We start from the raw sequence: 7,535 nt of genomic DNA, 5'->3' as shown, positions 1-7,535 counted from the left end.
TGTAGTTAGTTTTTGTTTTAGTTTGACATGTTGACATGTTACTTTTTCTCCTTCCCTTTTCCAGTTTATTCAGTTTTTTTAAAGCCACACAATCGGATCCAACAAACGGACCGAAGTGGTTTGACGGCTGGCTCTTTTTGAACATTTAGTAAAAGCCCGTTTAAAATTCTTCCCTCAGCATGTATGAGTGCGCATCAGTTTTCCTCAAAAACGCTTTCAGAAGCCCTTTGTGGGGACGCGGCTTGCCTTGGGGGACGGAGACGCGTCCCTAGGCCCTTCATGTAACGTGGACACATGTGATGTCCTCTGAGGAGCTGGAGACCCGAGAGTTTCTCTGCAGTGCTCTTCCTCTGCAGTGGAGACCGTTATGTAACGCCGAGCGATGAAGAGGAAGGGAGGGGGGCTTGGCTGCAGCAGCGCTCACACTTTCTGCACTGCGTGGAGACAGAACACTTTTACCATGCATACAGTCAGACACAAGGCCTGGCAAAAGCATTCACTGGAAATCCTGCAGGGCTCCGTCATGTTTTAATAAACTTTCACGCTTCTTATTTGGTTTGTTTGGTTTTAGACTGCAGTTGTGGCAGGACATAAACAGGAAAAGTGGCATGAAGACATATCGCCCTGAGTGGAACCTGGTGGTTGCAGCATCATGCTGTGGGATGCCCTTCACAGTGACGGATAACTTGGTCAAACTCAAGACTAAATAGAGAAAATCTGTTCAAGGTTAATTTTACCTTCCAGCATTAAAATTTGGGGTTTCCCGATTTATCAGCGCCGATTTCCTTAATTTTGGGAGATTGTTGATCGGCTGGTACTGACATGTGAAACCGATTTTATCCACCGATCTTATCTTCATCAACAAGTCTAAAAATCAGCCACTGTCCTCTTCTGCTCTGCAGTGAGAGAAGCTGGACTGACACCGGCCCACCAGATCATGTCTTCATGTTTGCAGTTGACTCCAGTCACTCCATTGTTACTAACTCAATGGCTTTGTTGCCATTTTCAGACAAAAAAAAAAAACAAATCAATATCAGCCAAAATCGGAATCGGCTTTTTAAAGATTGTAATTGGCGATCAGCCAGAAAACTGCAATTGGTGCACCTCTAACTGTAGAGAAGTTCAAACATAAATCCAACTGAGAAATGGAAATAGATCAGAATCTATATATAGAAGCCGTATGAGAAATACTCCAAATGTTTGCAGCAGTAACTGAAGGAAAAAAGATGTTCTGAATACCAACCTATGCCCATTTTTTTAGATTTCCATTTGCAAAAAAAACAACACATCACTTTCCTTCCCTTTAGAATTATATGCTACTTTGTGTTTGTTAAAAAAGTTTGTAAGAAAATATTAAATATTGAAAAAGATTTTAATGTTTTTGCAAGCCCCTGTAAACAGCATGTCAGCACAAATATCTCCTATTCCACTGTGAAGCACGGTATTGGTGGAATGATAATACTAAAAATTATTTTAAGTCATATTTGACATATATACATAATTTTATAACAAGTGATGGTAGCAGAGTTTTACTTGATTATGTTATAAAATGACGCTGTGGCTGGAAAGCACATAACACTGCCACTTTAACAAAAAACTAAACTTCATAACTTCATAATTTATCAGTTTAAAATTGGAGAAGTTGCTAATGAGCTCAGCAGATGCGAAATTCCTCTAGGTGTTGCTAATTGCTGGTGGCTAGTCTGAAGGAGTTGAGAGCGGGAGGCGCTTCGCCCGTGAAGGCGGAGCCAGGTCCACTCAGGTATTTTGAACAAAGTGGTTGCCATGGAGTTTAAAGGATTCCTCAAAAAAATCAAAGCAACACTCCATAACATTATAACATGATGTAAAGCTGAAAAACTTTTATTTTAAATGATACTGTCCCTTTAAGAAAGTCAGAATTATTATTTCTCCATAAGTTCTTCAGTTGTTGAATCATGAAGTGCATCCAGTTATTCCCAAGACTGTGTTGTTTCCTCACACCTTTCCATTAGTCTCAACCTTTAAACCTTCACTTCTTCTTCCCTTCACTCCTCTTCCTTCAGTTTTTATCTTCTCAGTCTCCTTCATCTCTAAAGTCTTGTTTTCATCTCACTTCTCATCCGTTTCCTGCTCTGTTCCTGTCACGGCTCATCTCCCCTGCAGCCGCAGCAGAAACCAGCATCATCGTTTCTCTGCACCACGGGAGGAAGATCCACGGCTGCGTGAATCTGAGGTAGGTAGAAAAACTGCAACCGAATGTCAGGTCATTCTCACTCAGTCACCATGGTGACACACTCTCCACTGCAAAAGGTTCGGTGCAGAAAGCAAGACGCTTAATGCAACCTGAACTGGGATAAGAGCAAAAACTGGACTTTATGAAAACCCCGGAGCTGCTTGTATTTTCTGAGAAACATTTAAATCTCTCAGTTTTTAGATTCTGTTTGGAAAATTTTGAGTTTGCTTCTAAATATAAATATTGTGTGTAAATCTATAAATTATGCCGTGAGGAAAGCTAAGTTTATGGCCACCTTAAAGGGGACCTACTACTCAAAATTCACTTTTTCACGTTTTTATACTTCCATTTGAGTTTCTACTGCTTCTAAAAACAGCACAAACACTTAAAAAAACACCTGCCTGTTTTTTGGCAGTTAATATTTTTTGGTGTCTGGAAAATGAGCCGTTTCAAAGACCTCACGATTGAGTGACATTGCGCTGTTACCTAGCAACACAAGCTGTTTTTACTGCTGTATGCATTGAACAATGGCTGTTGGAAAAGAGAGGTGTTTTATTTTTGACTTACCATCCAGAAACCACTTGCTGCATCCTTGTTGGTTGTACAAGAGTCTCCACTTCTGCTTTTCAAAGATGTGCGGTATAATTACGCATCTGTTTGCAGTAATTTTCACAAGCGTTTATTTGAGGGATGTGGCCAGCAGCAGCTTATTGAGATTTAAAGTGACAGAGCCCCTAAAACAGTTCAAAATAGGCAGAACTGATCAGACTATAATCTCATTATCTGAGAATGATTTTGTGCAAAAAAAAAAATGTAATGAACAAGTTTTGCATAGTCTGTTCAAGTGAGCATAAAAAGTCACCTTTAGAATTGTACAGTAGTTGCATTAGCAAGATCACTTTTTCCAAGATTAATTTTAGCTAAAAATGAATTAATTTAACAAAATTGTTTTATTATGGGCTGTTTTATTATGGGCTGTTTTATTATGGGCTTAGCTCAACATTATAGAAAATAAGAAAGCTAAAGGAATCTGTATTTAAACAAACCCAGTAATAAATAGAGACCTCAAAACAGGCTAAGGCAACGTTCACACTGCGAGCTTAAAAAAGTTCAATTCCGATTTTTTGGTGAAATCGTATGTGTTTCGGTTGTTCACATATCCAAATGCGACTTGTATGGGATCAGGTATGGGATCTCCTGTGTGAGCTGTAATGCCGCGCATGCGCAGTAGAGGGCACTGTTACGTCACATATAGAGAGTGTGCGCGGTGTTTCGCCAAGCGCCATAAAAGAAGAAGTGCACAATGTTTGCGGAAGTAAACAGGGATGCTAACGGTGGAGCGTAGCTTACAATTTTGAAGTCGTTGTCCGACCAGAGCAGCACATTAACAGCTTAATCCCCATTATGGTCCGTCATGGTTGTTGCTTTTCTTCCTGCTTGCGCGTATCAGGACGCAGAATAGTGACGTTTGTCGAGTATCGATGACGTTTAAGTCGGATGAATGAGACTTGGCCGTTCAGATTCAGATCACATTTGAAAATTTCAGCTCGGATATCCCAATGGCCTGGGTCGCATTATAAAAAATCTGATCTGTGTTATTTAGACTGTCATGAGAAGATCCGATACAGGTCGCATTAAGGTAGAAAAATTAAATATACATATAAATAAGAAATCAGAATTGGGTCACTTCAGGCTGCAGTGTGAACATAGCCTAAAACTCTTCCTATTTATGCATCTCTGTGGTCAAGTTTAATCAGACACATATTCGTACAATAAGATACCTGTTCATTAAAGGTCCCTAAATTACAACTTCTCAACTCCAGTGATGTAATATTAGCTAAAAGCACGTGTAAATCGTCACGCCGCACGAGGAATTACCCGGTCGGCTGCTTCCTCCTGATGTTCTGCCTGTTTTTTCAGATGTGAACGCCAACAGGCCTGGGTTCACTCAGCTGAAACATTAATGAAAGTTCAGAATTACGCAACAACCTGGACCGGATCCACCGCTCGGCCACTGGAGGCCTCAACACTGACTCACACACTGCCTCATTATCCGAAGTTGAAAGCGGGCAAACGGTAATTATCTCTGCTAATTAAAGTGGAAATCCTCAGAGTGTGACAGAAAGAAATCAGTGAGAGATTTTAGATTATTTTTCTCCCGGATTTACAGAACAGCAGTTTACATAATTGTCTTAAAGGTTTTAGAGGCTCAGGAAACAATGTTATAAATAAAAATAACTGGCTCAACACTGTGACTGGAAGTTTCTGCCACTAATCTGGATTTAAGCATCATGTTTATCTGGACTTTCTGGGAAGAAAACAAGTCACATCGATCAGTTTTTGTACCGTTTTATTTGTTCCTCTTCAGTTGTCTTGAAAAATCAAAAACAATTTCTACAAACAGATAAATTATGGCTCTGATACAGTAAAGATTGGAGACTTTGTTTGATCTTCTCATTGTCATCCTAACATTGGACCAAGTCTCAATCCCCATCAAAGCTGCTGCTGTTGTGCAAAACTCATTTATGAAGATTATCATGAGGATTTCCAGCAGGTGGCGCTGTTGTGTGGACAGTACCTGACATTAATAGTGTTTTTCTTTTGTGTATTAGTGTTATTCGTTTGTGTGTTTGTTATTCTTTTATACATCAGGTGACACAGGAAATGAATGTTGGCACTTAGACCAGGGGTGTCCAACGTCCGGCCCGTGGGCCATTTGCGGTCCTTGGAATAGTTTTGTGTGGCTCCTGGACGCAGTTTGGGCATGGTTTTACTCCAGTAAATGGAGCTGATCCAGATTTGTTTTTCTTTGTATGAGATTTTCAATAACAAATTTATACTTTAAATAATACATTTTAAGTACAAAATAAGTGTTTTTAGTTTTTTGTTTTTTTTTTGCTTTCATTTTAATGATAAAGTGAGCAGAGCCACAAATCTCCAGTAACGTTTTACTCAAAGACACTTTATTGCACCCAGTAATTAAAATGAGCTAAATACAGTTCAGAGTATTGTGTGCTTTCAACTTGGTGATTTTGTGCTAAACGTCTGGAAACAGCTGACTTAGAGGACAGTACTGCTTTATTTTTAAAAAAAGTTGGGTTATCTGGAGCGCTATAAGCGGTCAGCGTCTTTCGTAGATTTGATTAGATCTCTGAAAACTTTCATTATGGATTCATATGAAATGAATTTCTTCCAATCTGCTGAACTTATCAATCTCACTGGAGCTGAAAAAAGTAGATATTTTTCAACTCAAGTCAACTCAGAAGCAGTTTGAATGCCATTTTATAAGCCTTAAAAGGCCATTAAGTCTACATGAGACAGTTACTGAAACACATTCATGGTTATTTACACTGAAGACTAATCTGCTCAAACTGGGACTGCACATGGTTGCTTGGAAATATAAAACCTTGAAAAGAGTGATAGTTATTGTTTATGTCTGAGAATCAAAAGCAAAAAATCATGAAAAGAATTGTGCTTTATTAAAATAAATATATAAAATATGTTTGCAAACCCAACTGACTGACAGTATGCCGAAGTTAGTCAAATTTTCTACTTTTATTTCCTGTTTTTTTCTCTCAAATTACTGAGATTAAATTTAGAATTTGTTTTTTTTTCTAGCAAATTTTCAAACTCAGAAAATTCTAAGATTTTTCTAGAAAACTTCTAAGATTTTTGGCAGAAATTTACTCTTTTTTTTCCTCCTATCTACGCTGGCCGTAATACGCTATTTAATCTATAATGAGATATTTTACCCATGTTAATAGTGAAATAATCTGCTAATAGAACCAGTACTTTTTATAATTGATATTAAGGAATTAATATAAAACAAACTCCTATATCTTGCTTAGAAGTAACTTGTAAGTTAGTTTTCTCTTATTTCAAGTATATTAAGATATTTGCACCAGAAACTGGATGAAAAATACTCGACAGGCAGCTCCTGCATCGTGACTCTTGGTTTCAAACTAAATATGAAAAACTACAGAATAGCCCTTTAAATATTCAGCTGAGCTTTATGGGGATTCAGACCTGGACACAACAACACAACTGCAACATTTTCAGCCGGTTATTAAACATTAAATCAATAAACTTTCCCCTGTTTTTCTGATGCAAAGCGGATAATGTTCACATTTTGTTGCACCTGCTGATTTGCTGCAGGGAAATATCCAGTAATAACAGTTAAGCTTTAAGTTGTGTTGAAATTAAATGGAGCTTTGACTGAAAATGCTGCAGCTCGTCACTTCCATCAAACAGTAAAACAATTCTTAAGCCTTGGAAACAGTTTAAGGCCAGAAGTACCTAAAAAAAACAACAAAAAAAGGGAAGAAATCATAAAATCAGAGACAGTTTTGGATAAATGTTTAGGAGATTTTGGCAGAGTTTTCAGATTCTCCGAAGCTCAACTCCTCATCCAAAAATTATAAATGTAATAATCTGATCAATGTATAAAAAAATGATCTGTAAACAAAAGCTGGAACGTTTTTTTTTCTTCTTGCATGTAAAATATACACCTCATGTTCACAGGGCTCCTCCGGGCTGGAAAACATTTATCCGTCTTCTGAAAATAGGATTCAGATATGATCTCTACTATCGTACACAAGCATCCTTCATTAATCATCGATATGCTCATTTATCACTTCTTACTCTAAACATACCGTATAAAAACAAAGAAAAGGTGGATCTCATGCACTTTCCCCACAGAGCCCAAAACAAGCCCACCGACGCCCAGAGCCACAGATGGAGGGTTCCTCTTTTACTGACATAATAAGATAAAATAAGTACACCCTTTTTTAATTCTACAGCTCTATCTACAGATTTGTGAGAAAGTATTTACAGATTTCTTCTGCTTCAGATCAGAACTGAATTTAGTTTTTAAATTATTATTTCACTTGATAACAGAAAACAAACCAAACTGGCTTCTATGTGAAAGAGGCTAACATAACTAGCCCTGCCCCCAGACAATTTCTGCACAGTTCCAGCAAAGTGGGCGGAGCCAGGATGCACGGAGGGGCGTGGCCAGATGTGGCCCTTTACTAGCAGAGTAGAGTACACAAAAACTGTACTCAAGTAAGAGTAGCATTACTTTAACATATTTTACTCAAGTACAAAAGTACCTGGTAAAAGGTCTAATCAAGTACTGAATAACTGGTCAAATTAAACCTTTAATATTTAAAAATTACATCATCGGATGGACCAAAACCCCCAAATTTTACTCAAGTAAGAGTAGAGATACTCAAGTAAAAGTACAGTGTAGTAAAAGTAATTTTTTTTTTCCAAAAAGTTACTTGAGTGAATGTAACTAGTTACTAACCAACTCTGGTTA

At 37.9% G+C, this 7,535-nt stretch overlaps 1 long non-coding RNA gene across 1 annotated transcript; it reads right to left on the bottom strand.

Annotated features, from left to right (window-relative positions):
• On the bottom strand, window positions 1-2,942 carry LOC107836308 (uncharacterized). The gene is made up of 2 exons (XR_001662185.1): window positions 2,783-2,942; window positions 1-434 (listed from the first exon to the last, which is right to left on the bottom strand). It is a non-coding gene; the product is annotated as an uncharacterized LOC107836308 (long non-coding RNA).
• Window positions 2,943-7,535: the final 4,593 nt, after the last annotated feature.

This window comes from Poecilia formosa, unplaced genomic scaffold, assembly GCF_000485575.1.
Source record: "Poecilia formosa unplaced genomic scaffold, Poecilia_formosa-5.1.2 Scaffold48, whole genome shotgun sequence".
In the NCBI taxonomy this organism is placed as follows: Eukaryota; Metazoa; Chordata; class Actinopteri; order Cyprinodontiformes; family Poeciliidae; genus Poecilia; species Poecilia formosa.
This window is presented reverse-complemented; position numbering and strand designations above follow the sequence as displayed.